The sequence below is a fragment of the Panthera tigris genome, chromosome D2 (genome assembly GCF_018350195.1).
Source record: "Panthera tigris isolate Pti1 chromosome D2, P.tigris_Pti1_mat1.1, whole genome shotgun sequence".
In the NCBI taxonomy this organism is placed as follows: Eukaryota; Metazoa; Chordata; class Mammalia; order Carnivora; family Felidae; genus Panthera; species Panthera tigris.
In genome coordinates, this window is record NC_056670.1 from 75,111,304 (window position 1) to 75,125,665 (window position 14,362).

A 14,362-nucleotide genomic window follows, 5' to 3' on the forward strand; every position below is an offset into this window, starting at 1 on the left:
CAGTCGGTCAAACATCTGACTTCTGCTCAGGTCATGATCTCGCAGTTTGTGAGTTCAAGCCCCACATCAGGCTCGCTGCTGTCAGCCTGTCAGCACAGAGCTCACTTCAGATCCTCTGTCCCCACCTCTCTTCTGCCCCTCCCCTACTTGCGCTTTCCCAAAATATAAATATTAAAAAAAAAAAAAGGAGGTGTAGATTTATAGTTCTTTCTCTAGCGCCTGGCCCATAGCAGGTCTTCTGTAAAAACTATATTGAATGAATTGAAAGGATTCTGGTCCCTGGTCAACCCTGGGTACCCCGAGCAGCAAAGGGTCTGTTGGGAAGATTAAATGGAGAAGATAGGAACAGAAGACTAGAACACTGCCTGACTTGACAACAGCAAAAACAACAAAAAACGTGGTAATTTCTCATTGTCATTTTATTCATGAAGGGAGGAACCGGACTTTTAAGTCTGGAATTCAATAAATCTCTTCTGTCTTTGAATGAAAATAAATGGGATGCGAAGACATTTTAATTTTTCTTGAACTGGCCATTATGCAAAAACCACAAATCGCTTGTTGCTAATTTTGGTCCTTGTGATTTATGACAAAATTGGGTTGTCCTTGCTTCGGCAGCACAGACGTGACAAAATTAGGTGATGTATTTGCAGATAGATACTAGACTATTAGCAAATCAAACTAGTTTGTGCTGTTGAGTGGATTCTCAGAGCCACAGGCTAACTTTGGTGTGGTTTCATGGGGATTTAAATGTGTTGGGTCTTTGTAAGCAGTATCTCTCTATGAGTAAACTGTAAACTGTTCTATTTCTGTTCAAAAAAATTTTTTAATGTTTATTTTTGAAAGAGCGAGCGTGAGCAGGGGAGGGACACAGAGAGAGGGAGACACAAAATCTGAAGCAGGCTCCAGGCTCTGAGCCGTCACCACAGAGCCCCACGCGGGGCTTGAACCTAGGAACCGTGAGATCATGACCTGAGCTGAAGTTGGATGCTTGACCGGCTGTGCCATCCAAGATGCAGTGTTCAAATGTTTTAAAATATAACCTTTAAAAATCTAGTTTTGCAAACACAAGTCCTGAGAAGTGACAGCAATGTCCTAGAACCTCTAACAATTACCTGTTAGCAAGTCTAAGTTATAATCATTATGTATTAACCGACCATAATTGAACTGAGAAGAACATTTGGAGTATGTTTAACAAAATAGAGAAATAATACATTTTTAAATCATCACTAGCTGTTGATAATATGTTAAGTAATAATGCATTAATAGTATTTTTCAACTGATGATAAACCCTGAACGTTTAGCATTATAGTACTATCACAACACATACTGGTAAGATCTTAATTAAATCTCGTGCTCTGTTAGGATGACTCATTTTCCGGTTGCCGTGAGACCCTTAAAGAAACTGCTCTCATTCACAAAAAAGCATCCACTCCTGGCTGCTTTCTTTGGTAAGCCTGGTTGAATGAAATACAGGTTGATTTTAGGTCAGTGTTTCTTGTTGTTATTTCTTTTAAGGTAATTCATTTTATTTCAGGTCGATTCAACTTTAACCAGGCATTTCTTTAACTTGATAGTGGGACATTTAAAAATACATTTTCTTTATGAATCTTATTTAAAAAAAATTTTTTTAATGTTTTTATTTATTTTTGAGACAGAGCATGAGCAGGGGAGGGGCAGAGAGAGAGGGAGACACACAATCCAAAGCAGGCTCCAGGCTCTGAGCTGTCAGCACAGAGCGCGACGCGGGGCTTGAACTCAATGGACTGTGAGATCATGACCTGAGCTGAAGTCCGATGCTTAACTGACTGAGCCACCCAGGCGCCCCTATGAATCTTATTCTTTGAAACAGCTTTTCAATTACACCAAACTTCAAATTTCACAGTTTCTGCCATGGTCAGTGTCTACAGTTTGAAACAGTCACAGGATCTGAAATATTAGGAAATTTTAAACATTGCCATAATGCTTTTAACTTTAGTAGTCTGCATGTATGATATTAATGATGCTTCTGAGTATCATTATACTTCGTTTTTATGCCAAGTATAAACGTTATTCTCCCTATTTCAGACCGTCAGGAGACAGAACAAATTGTTGAGTAGAGTAATAGTTTGCTACTGTCCCTTCTGGGTACTTCCTGACCTCCAGGATTTGATTCTTTCTAGTAGCTGTTACATTTATCCCCCTTTACCTCTTTACAGTGCACATCTCCCTTGATTTACAATGGGGTTACGTCCTGATCACCCCTCATAAGCTGAAAATACCATAAGTCGAAAGCGCATTTAATATACCTAGCCTACCAAACATAGCCTAGCCTACCTTGAACATGCTCAGAACACTTTAGTTAGCCTACAGTTGGGCACAAATCCTCTGACGCAAAGCCTATTTTATGATCAGGTGTTGAATATCTCCTGTAATTTGTTGAATACTATACTGAAAGTGAAGACAGAATGGCTGTATGGGTACAGGATGGTTGTTTCGGGTGTGGGTTGTTTACCTGTGGGGTCACGTGGCTGACTGGGAGCTACAGGTACCCGTGACTGCCCAGCAGCGTGAGGCTGTGGTATTGCGTAACACTAGCCCGCGGGTGGGGGGGGTGGAATCAAAATTTAAAATACAGTTTCTACTGCATGTATATTGCTTTTGCACCATTGTAAAGTCAAAGTCGTAAATTGGACCGTCGTGAGTGGGGGACCATCTGTATTCCCTTCTGACAAAGAAGCAGCCTCATTTTTCCCCCTCTAATTTAGCATTCTGTTTGTCTCCTTCTAAATTATATTAAGTCTGAAATTCTGTGAAGTTATTTATTCTCTCAACATTTATTGAAGACCTGTCTACTGGACACTGTGCCAAAGAAAAAGATGGATAAAATGCTATACCTTAGCCCGAGGGTATGGTCCAATGAGGGAGAGACACACAGGATTCTAGAGTGACAGGCTCTGTGACAGAGATGTACGGCCCAGCTCTGTGGGAGGCTTGAGTTGGGTATTGAAGTTCGAGGTTTTGGTGTTGTCTCCCCCCCCACCCCCGCAAGATGGTGAAAATCTGTTTTTCTTCCTAGTAAAAGGAATGGGAAGAACGGTGCCCTTTTATTTGGTTCTGTGAAGTTTCTACCAGCTGTAAATAGTCTGATTGTATGTCTCCTATAAAAGTGGGAAGCCCTGGAAGAAACTGGCTGTATACCTTAGTAGACTGCTATGGACTTCATTTCCTGGCCAGACTTCACGCTTTGTATGCACACTGCGTTCTAATTGGATATCTAAAAAAAAGTTGATAATGGCCAAACTGAAGTAGTCCGGGCTCCCCCCCTACCTCCCACCCACAGACACTCTGCTGTTGTCTTTGTTTTTTGATCTAGAAGCAGTTCATTTGAGGCCAGCTAAAGTGGCAAATCCTAGATCTGATGGTGGGTTTGAAGGCGGAGCTTTTTGTCGGTGAGGGCCTGTGGGGGGGAGAATGACACAGACCATCCTAGATGAAAGGGGTCAGCTTTGAACAAACTTTCCAGGAAAAGCCAGGAAATTATTTAAACACCAGCTGGGGGAAAGGTTGTGTCTATTTAATAATTGAAGTGCTCATTTTATGCATCTTGGTCAAGAGTTCTAAAATGAGGAAAGAATGGGTGTCTGGGTGGCTCAGTTGTTGGGCTCAGGTCATGATCTGGCAGTTCACGAGTTCGAGCCCTGTGTTGGGCTCTGTGCTGACAGCTCAGAGCCTGGATGGAGCCTGCTTCGGATTCTGTCTCCCTTTCTCTCTGCCCCTCCCCTGCTCATTCTCTCTCTCTCTCTCTCTCTCTCTCTCTCTCTCTCTCTCTCAGAAATAAACATTAAAAAATTTTTTTTTAAAGAAATAAGATGAGGAAAGAAAATACCAATTATTAGCTCTGATTTAGCTTTCAGGATCCCATTTCTGAAAGATCTATCAAAGAACTGTTTTGGGGAGCACAGAAGGTGAGGGGTCTATCCCACCCAACACAATGCTGTTCCTTGGGTAATGCATTATGAGTTTACTGTTCAAGGATTTATCTAATCCTTATTTGACCTGATCATATCGTCAGCTTCTTAAGGTAATGAGTTTGGAAAATTGCAATTTAAGCTGTACTTGCCTTCATTTATTCTCAAACCAGGTATCTTAGACATGTATCAGACCAGGTCTTTTAGACATGTATCTCCTGTGCTGGTATTCTGAATGCACTGTGGAGTCCACACCTTTCATAATTCTATACATTTCCAGCAGGTCCTCCCATGACCTGATTCCATTGTCTGACCTTTCACACACAAAAAAGTTGTTTGTTTTTTTTCCCCCTTTTATTGTCCTCTGTTCTTTTTCCAGGTGCATTGGCCTTCTCTTGAGATGGGACAACTGGGACTTTATGTGTCAGAGAATCATAACAGTTTTTCGATTGGTTATTGGTAGAGTTTAAAAAACAATTTCTGATACCCTTCATGATCATGGTCAAAACTTTGTGGCTCTGTTGCTGCACCATAATTAGAGTCCCGTTTTAATAGAAAAGTCTGAAAATTCTTAAAATCCCTTTCCTAAGTAGTGTCTCTCATCTTTTAAGAATATGGGTAATTTTTTGAAACATTTCTTTTTTTTTTTTTTTAAGTCTGTTTATTTTGAGAGAGAGTGAGAGCACAGCGGGCTCGCACATGCACACGAGCAGGAAGGGGCAGAGAGAGAGAGAGAGGGAGAGAGGGAGAGAGAGAGAGAATCCTAAGCCGTACTTTATTTCATTGAAGTGTTTAAAGTCCTACATGGCACAGGCATCCTCTATGAATCAAAGTGATTGATAGAATAAAATTACTAATGCAGGTTCCACCCAGTAACCTATAATCCCTTAGACGAGTGATTCTCAATCGGCCAGTACATTAGAATCACCTAGGGGAGATTAACAAAATACCTATGCCAGGGCCCCACCCTGACCAACTGAGTCAGACCCTCTGAAGGGGTGGGGCCCAGGCATCCACATTTTCTCAATGAGAAGCCAGGGTCAGTAACCATTGAGTTGGAGTTCACATGGGGAAATCACCAGCTGCTAGAACTTCTAAATTGGGTTAGCTCTTTAGCTTGCTTAATGCTGGAAAATAATTACCATTAGTTCAAAGAAACGTGTATCCAACTTTGCATTTCTAAGATGGCACCTGAGTCAAATTATTCCCTAACCTGTTTCCTTGCATCATTCTGAGAACTGAGGCATGGATGAGCTACTGATGGGAACTTTCAGTTCCTCATTGTAGAACCCTTTTCCTCATCTGACTTTGGTATTGGTGATTGTCTTTGAGAGCAGTAATATCCTTTGTCTTTAGCAGGAAATGAAACTTGGGTCTGATTATTTATGCATACCCTCATACCTTATTTATTCTTTTTCTTAAAGACACAAGTGAAACTGCCTATAAACGTTAGTAGATGTGTGACACCCAGGCTTCTCTAGCCAGGGCTGAGGGAGCGCCAGGCTCTCTGGGCTCTTGGAATGAATGACTCATGCTCTCTGCAGGCATACAGTAGTTAATCACTTGTTTTCTGTATACCAGGAAGAGGAGGGCATGTGAAAATAGAAGCCATGTGCTGCCAAAGGGGCCTGAAATAAGAGTGGAAATGTTGACCTAATGGGTCAAACAATTGAGCTATGACAAAATACCCAAATATCTTTGGGTGTATGTTACTTTAGTTATTCCACTACATTAAATTTGGTGTTATTTCAAAAGTGCTATACTTTTGCAATTTGTAAGCAGCTCTACTAGCTAACTTTGAAATTCCTAAATTTTAGAACCTATTTGCAAATTTCAAATGTTTCTCTTTCAAATTTGTATGACACATTGGACCATCCCTTTCGAAGGAGCGATTAGAAAGCAGCCTGTTGCAGCACGTCAGTTACATGGCTGTTCTTTGTGGAAGGATGGTAGAGACCCATTGGTCATGTTCTCTGCCATACCATTGCCTTCTGCCTCCAGAGTAGCCGTTCATATTGGTGATAGGATGTCCATTACCGAGTGTAGTTGCTACATATGCTTAGATTGATGTCATCTACATGTGTCCTCTGTACAAGCAGACTTCTGCTAATGCCAACTTTTATTTCCTTAGTGAAGAGTGACAGGTTAAACACACACACATTTTGAAGTGAACTGTGTGCAAGGTACTCTACCAGGCAGCAGAGTCCCAGCAGGTTTTTTTTTTTTTTTAACGTTTATTTATTTTTGAGACAGAGAGAGACAGAGCATGAACAGGGGAGGGTCAGAGAGAGGGAGACACAGAATCCGAAACAGGCTCCAGGCTCTGAGCTGTCAGCACAGAGCCTGATGCGGGGCTCGAACTCACGGACTGCGAGATCGTGACCTGAGCCGAAGTCGGCCGCTCAACCAACTGAGCCACCCAGGTGCCCCGAGTCCCAGCAGTTTTAAAGACATACTGAGCTCCCCTCTTGTGCCAGGTACATTGCCTCTTTAGGCCTTCCTCTGTTTTGTCTCATCTGTACGTTGGCAAGGGAAGCCATTTTAAGTTAGCTTAAAGTTTCCTCGAATTTTCAGGCGAGTTTCCATTGTGAGAAATCACACCTGCATTATTATATTTATTGAAAAATAAATGCTTTTAGTGTTTAGAGTGCCTATTGTAAAATGCTGGTCTTTTGGGGACTTCCTTTAAAAACAGTATAAACAGGGGTGCCTGGGCAGCTTAGTCGGTTAAGCATTCAACTCTTGATTTTGGCTCAGGTCGTGAAATTGAGCTCCTGAGCTGAGCATGGAGCCTGCTTGGGATTCTGTCTCTCTCCTTCTCTCTCTGCCCCTCCCCGCCTCCTCTCAAAACTAACTAAATATGGTGAAAACAAATGTTAGTCTTTTTAAATGTCACTGAAGATAATAGTGAAATAACATTGAAGATAAAGTTGGTAGGAGAAATCCATCTTCCACTTCAATCTTTCATGCTTGCTTTTACTTATTTATTCATTTGGTTCAATAACTATTAAATGAGTGCCTGCTACCAGTGGCAAATAGGCATAGAATTAATAAACTGGTAAGTTGAAACTTAACAATTGGCCCTTTAATTGGTTAGTTGAAATGGTACATTTTCACCTGAGTGGCTCAGTCGGTTAAGCGTCTGACTTCTGCTCAGGTCATGATCTCACAGTTTGTAGGTTCGAGTCCCACGTTGAGCACTGTGCTGACAGCTTGGAGCCTGGAGCCTGCTTTGGAGTCTGTGCCTCTCTCGCTCTCTGCCCCTCCCCCACTCATACTCTTTCTCAAAAATGAATAAAATTTTAAAAATAACCTATACATTTATTATAATAAGTTATTTAATTATATAATGTATAATATACAATTATTATATAGATTATTATAATTATTATTAGGAGTTATTTCTACCTTTTTATGTTTCCCATTATGTACATGTGGTTTTGTTTTGTTTTTTCTTTTTCCTCCCACTTTTTCCTATCTTCCATTGGATAGCTTGAATTTTTGTCAGGTGTCTTTCTGTTGCTGATGAAAAGTTATACAATACATTCTATTTATATTTTTCTGTGGTTTTTTATGACTTAGGACCCAGTACTTATTTTCACATACGAAAGGAAAGTGTACCAATATTCATGTCTTTTTCCCAAGCATGTTTTTACCCCCTTTTTTAGGTTTTTACCTCTTGTAGATTCTCCCTCTGTCCTGTGTAGAGGATTTAGGGAAGGGAGGAAGTTGGCCCTGGTGCTCAATTTGCCATTTGGACCCAAACTGGGTTGCTGGGACTGAGGCTGGACACCCAGTTGTGAGCTGCGTGTTTCATGTTCTGAGGAAACAGGATTCTGGGGGCATATCTAGGCATTGCTGTATTCTCATAAAACGTTCATTACTCTGAGAAGGCTTTTGGGAATTCTGGTCCTACCATAAGATTTAATAAGTAAAAACTTTGAAGTTTTTTTTTGTTTTTTTTTTTTTTCCTTTTTGCCTTTCCTCTTTAAAAAAAACAAACAACAAACCATATGTAGACCTTGAAATAATCTATGGAACTATTTGAGTGGTAGGAACCTGGAATTTTAAACACATTTCCCAACTCGAGCTAAAAGTTATTGAATGTTCATGTGCCAGACGTTGTGTTGGACGCTTTCTCATGATTCTCTCTCATTTGATCCTTATTAAATACCCTACAAGTTGGATGGGATTTCCATTGACAGCAGAGGAGTTATTGCTGAGAGGGGTTCAGAGACAGCTGTAGAGCTGAGACTCTTCCTCTGGGGCACGGAGCACAGGCGTTACCCTCATTGTGCCCGCATCTCTGGACTCTGTCTCATCTCCTGGTTCCGGTGTCTGCCCAGGCTGCTCTTGTGCACCTGGCCCTGTCCTGTCACCCGGATCTCTGGCTGTAGGCCCGTCCTCTCATGTCCATCCTCTCCACGCTGGTCCTAACATTCAATCTCCAATGCAAATCTGCCCCATCTGGATGGAATGACCCCTGCGTTTACTCTCTGTTGTCCACCCCCAACTTACAGCTCTCTGCCCCACAGTACCAAACTATCTAGAATCCTCACCACATTCAGTAAATATTTACATGCTTGTTATGTGTGAAGCAGCCTGTCAGATGTACCGCTGATGAGAGTGTTTTTAATGATCTAGATGGGGGAGGTCTTGGCCTGGACAAGGATCATGGCAGTGGGGTTGGAGAGAAGTGAAACATTCATCAGATATTGAGGAGTAAATCGATAGGACTTGGGGTGGAAGAAAAACATTTTGGATGACTCCCAGGTTCTGACTTGTGCAGCTGGAATGATGTTGGTGAGCTGAAAGGCCTGTTCCAATGTAAAATGAGGGTATTACACTCAAGAACGTCTTGTAGGGAACCTTACGGTGTTAGAGGTACATTAAAAAAGAGCCCTACACTAAGTGGGAAGTGGTATTCTGATTTTGACAAGTCTGTGTTGTATTTGGTACAGTCAGCTCTGATATCTTTATCTGAAATAGACCAAGTGACTTTAACTTTGCCACTTTAAGTAGTGAATCACTGTGTGATTCAGTGTAAGTTTCCTGACCTCAACTTGCCTCTCCATTCCACGCTGTATCTTCCTTCATTTGTCCATTCAGCATTTTGGAACCTGCTGTGTACCATGTATTGGGGACATAAAGCTAGATGAGACTAGGTCTCCATGAGCTTTGTGTTCAGTCAGGGAGATAGGGAAGTCAGTAATCAGATGCATTAGACCAAAATAAGGTGCCATGATAGAAATAAGCACAGGGTTCAGGAGGCCACAAAAGAGTGCCTAATCAGTTCTCCTGGGTGGGTGGAGTGGGCATTGTGTCAGGGAACACCAGTGACTCTTGTTCTAAGTCTGGAATGAAAAGCAGGCAGAAGTGGGTGTGGAGCAGCATTCCAGACCCAGCCTGCACACACTTCTGGGTGGTTGCGGGAAGGCCAGGGTGCTGGGGGGTAGGGGGGGGGCAAGAGGAGGGTGGACACCAGCCAGACCAGCCCCTGCAGCCCTTTCTGAGGAATTTGGACTTTGTCCCTAAGGCTGGAGGAGTGGAAGGGATACGTTCGGATTATTGATGTTCATATTTATGCTTTTCTAATGCCTGCTGTAATTTCTTTCATAATATTAATGTTAGACAAACCAGATTTTAGGGCAGAGGGCAACATTTAAAATAAAGGCAGGTGGGTGCCTGGGTGGCTCAGTCAGTTGAGTGTCCGACTTCAGCTCAGGTCATGATTTCATGGTTCGTGAGTTTGAGCCCTCCATCAGGCTCTCTGCTGTCAGTGCAGAGCTCACTTCAGATCCTCTGTCTCCCCCTACTCTGCCTTCCCCTGCTTGTGTGTGCACGCACTCACTCTCTCAAAAATAATAAACATTTAAAATAAAGGCCGTTATTACATCCTGATAAACAGCAGTTCACCAGGGAAGGTGTAATAATCCTGAATGTGTATCTGCCTGACAACACAGTCTCAAAATGTGAAAAAAAAAAACTAAGGGAAAAATGGAAAAATATACACAAAGTATAAGGTTATAAAAATAAGCCCTCTCTCAAAAACTTTTTGGTGAAACAATCAAAAATATTAGTACATACAGGAGTTGGGCAACATAATCAACAAAGTTGATATAATGAATCTTCACCCTAAGGTTAAATAGTATGCTCAAATGTTTGAGATCCATAATAAGGAACACTTTTTAAATTATGACCTAGTGAGCACATACTTATATGTATGTACCAGAAACAAAAGTTTCATGAAATGTTTCTCTTTACCTGGTGCAATTTCCCTATTTTCTGTTCTGTTCAGTTTCATTGATGTTAATGTTGATCTCATTATACAAAATTGATTTCATGACCCACTAATGGATTGACACCTTTTTTTCTTGAAAACACTGAGTTTCATGCACACATAAAACATTTAAAAATTGACTTTCTGGATTCCCTTCGCCAAGCCAAGCCTCTGGTGCCCCTCTCCATCTCCCTCCGAACTTCCCTCCCCCCTGCTAAAGCGAAGATGACTTTGACTCCTGCTTTTACTGAGTCAAGGCCATCTGATCAATTCGTTTACTGCTTCTCCATTGCTATATTTAGCTTTTCACCTTCTCCCAGACTTAGAGAAAGGTAGTGACCTTCCTTTCCAAGGGCAACTTTTTCACCTGTACTTTTGATTTCATCATCTTCTGTTTTCTTTTCCTCCTTGACTATCTCCTCTGGTTCTTATTTCTCCTTGATTATTACATTAGGAACTCAGTGGTGGTGTTTTTTTTTTTAATTTTATTTTTTTATTTTTAAAAATTTACATACAAGTTAATTAGCATATCGTGCAACAGTGGTTTCAGGAGTAGATTCCTTAGTGCCCCTTCCCCATTTAGCCCATCCCCCCTCCCACCACCCCTCCAGTAACCCTCAGTTTGTTCTCCATATTTGAGTCTCTTCTGTTTTGTCCCCCTCCCTGTTTTTATATTATTTTTGTTTCCCTTCCCTTATGTTCATCTGTTTTGTCTCTTAAAGTCCTCATAGGAGTGAAGTCATATGATTTTTGTCTTTCTCTGACTAATTTCACTTAGTAGAATACCCTCCAGTTCCATCTACATAGTTGCAAATGGCAAGATTTCATTCTTTTTGATTGCCGAGTAATACCCCATTGTATATATATATCACATCTTCTTTATCCATTCATCCATCGATGGACATTTGGGTTCTTTCCATACTTTGGCTATTGTTGATAGTGCTGCTATAAACTTGGGGTGCACATGTCCCTTTGAAACAGCACGCCTGTATCCCGTGGATAAATGCCTAGTAGTGCAACTGCTGGGTCACAGGGTAGTTCTATTTTTAGTTTTTTGAGGAACCTCCATGCTGTTTTCCAGAGTGGCTGCACCAGCTTGCATTCCCAAGGAACTCAGTCTTAACGGGTTTAACTGGCTCTCTCTGGATCTCAAAGATTATCTGTGACTATTTTCAGTCATTAGAGCACAAAATTTGGTCATCCTTATAGTTTTTCTAGTTTGTTTTTTTTTTCAAGTTAAAATTTTCTTGAATGGCTAATGTGTTCTTGTGGTTCAAAATGCCAAAGATGGAAAAGAGTATCGAATTAGGAGGTTCTCACCGACCTTTCTTTCAGCTGTTGTATACCCTGTCCTTTCTGCCCTGCCCCCTCTCCTTCTTCTCCCACTCAGAAGAGCTGTTTCAATGTCTTCTTTTACTTATCATTTTCCCATCCTTTCCTGTTAACCTCCTGTGCCGTCCTCACTTACTGTCCACCCCACCCTCAAGCTATGTAGCTCCAGGTCCTGTCCGGCTAAGACCCTTGCAACAATCATCTAGTTGTTCCTTTCCCTACTCTCAGTCTCCGCCTCCTGTCAATACTGTCAGCTAATCCCTGGCTGCAGTCTTGTTTTATTTATGCCATTATCTGCCTGCCCTGGTCTCCAGGAAGCACACACTCATTAGTTTTTTATTCACATCTTGCCACAATTGGCCTCACTTTACTTTTTCCAGTCTTATCAATCCACATCTTCACCACACCATTGGTCTTCTGTTCTAGACAGCTTGTTCCTTTATTTTTATATCTACCTACGTAGCCTGGTACAGTGCCTGGTCCCTGGCAGGTACTTGATAAGCATTTCTCCAGTGAAGGGACACATTCCAGAACAAACTTTGCACTTTCCTCTGCGTTATTTATTTATTTATTTATTTTTGCTGCTTTACTAATGCTTCAAGTTCCGCTTCTTCTATGTAACTGTTCCTGACTGCTTTACCTCTAACTTTGTTTCCTCTTTCTTATTGCTATAGCTCATTTGGTCCCAAAGGATAGAGTCACAAAATTGTGGTCTGTTCATTTGAGGTCAAGGTGAAGGGTTATGGGTGATTGGAGCTCTTTGCTTAGAGGGGCATCTGTGTTGGCAGATGTTGAGACTTGGACTGCCTGATAGAGATTCTGGCACACTCTTTGAAAAGAAATCAGGGTATTTTTAGTCTACACACCAGCGTGAATTCCAGCAGAGTTAAGCTTTTAAAAATTAACAAAGATAAAATTAATAAATATTTAATACTGGGTAAAGAACAGCTTTTTAGGTGTAAAGATAATGAAAAAAGGTTGTGTATAAAAATTAAGAACTGAGGGGCGCCTGGGTGGCTCAGTCGGTTAAGCGTCCGACTTCAGCTCAGGTCACGATCTCGCGGTCCGTGAGTTCGAGCCCCGCGTCGGGCTCTGGGCTGATGGCTCAGAGCCTGGAGCCTGCTTCCGATTCTGTGTCTCCCTCTCTCTCTGCCCCTCCCCCGTTCATGCTCTGTCTCTCTCTGTCTCAAAAATAAAACGTTAAAAAAAAAAATTAAAAAAAAATTAAGAACTGAAAACATTTGTAAATATGTCAGAGTTGATGTCTTTAATATAAAAGGGACTCAAATCAATAAGGAATATAAAAAAAAGTGTTAGAAAATATGAATAGCAAAATCATAGAAGAAACATAAGCCAGTTTTATAATTAGAAGTTTAATTTTATCAGCAGTGAAAAGAAAATAAACATCATTTAGGCAATGGATGCCAGCAAATGAGAACAATTTAAAAAAGAAATTCTGAATGGCCACAAGCGTGTTTTAAAACAAGCATTTTTATATGTTTCTGGCAGAAATCTTAAGTTGGTATATAACCTTTGTAGAAAGCAATTTGGTAATATTTGAATATTTGAATTGAATATTTAAATTTTTTTTGTTTTCACCTACGAATTTCATTCCTAGGAATCTGCTCTAAAGCTGTTAATTAGGGAGGCAATACAATATTTGCATAATGTTCATCATTTATTACAGTATATTTTAATAATAGGGACAAACTAGAAATCACTTAAATGCCCAAGAGTGAGGAAGTGCTTCCTGTGGTGGAAAATTACGTAGCTGTGACGTTATAGTTTTGAAGAGTTGTTTTTTTTTTTTTCTTAAGTTTATCTATTTTGAGAGTGAGAGAGAGAAAGCACCAAGTGGGGGAGGGGCAGAGAGAGAGGGAGAGACAGAATCCCAAGCAGGCTCTGCACTGTCAGCATAGTGCCCAACATGGGGCTCGATCTCACAAACTGTGAGATCATGACCTGAGCTGAAATCAAGAGTCAGACACTTAACCCACTGAGCCACCCAGGTGCCCTGAAGAGTGTTTTAAAGACATGAGACAATACTCATGTTATAAGAAAAACAATTTGCATATACTGCTATATTTGCAGTCTTGTGATTTGGTATGCACACAAACTATGACCCTAAACATAGCAAAATAAGTTATCTGGCTGGTGGAATGGGAGTGATAAAGTACTTTTTCCCAATTTTGTACAGTATGACTTTTATAGTAAGAATGCATATTACTTAAAATGTAAATATCTTCTTATTGGTTAGTTCCATGTATAGGTTCTGTAGCAGGATGGTTAAGAGCACAGACCATGAGTCATGCAGGTCTGGTTTGAATTGTATTTCTGCCCAAAGAGGAGTCAACTTCATATGCCTCCCACTGAGTAGATCATTAACAACAAAGACATTTAAGATACAGTAGTCAAAACTCAAAATGAATTTGGAGACTATGAACTATTGAGTCTGTAATTACCCTGTGAGTTATAGATTGATTATAAATTTCACTAAAATAAAATTTAAATGGTAATAATTAAAATGTAATTTAAATTTCCTGCTAAGACAAATATTGTTTTCATTCTTGGTAATTTTTTCCAGCTATTGAGTTACCATTAGAGCTACATTTATCTCCGTGTATTTAACAGACTTTTGCAACCTGGGTTTCTCTCACAAGAGAATTAAGCCCTGACGTTCTCACGCATCCACTGTGTGTAATGAATTAGCTTCTTGTCTGGTCGTGGAGAATAATATCAGTTATGTGCCATTCTTGGGAGAATTGAGAAAAGTCACCAAAGCATTCTGTTCTGTTCTGTTCTA

General features: G+C 40.7%; 1 protein-coding gene across 3 annotated transcripts in view; it reads left to right on the forward strand.

Moving 5' to 3' along the window:
- INPP5F (inositol polyphosphate-5-phosphatase F) overlaps window positions 1-14,362 on the forward strand; it is an 89,204-nt gene that overhangs the window by 6,131 nt on the left and 68,711 nt on the right. The window lies entirely within an intron of this gene.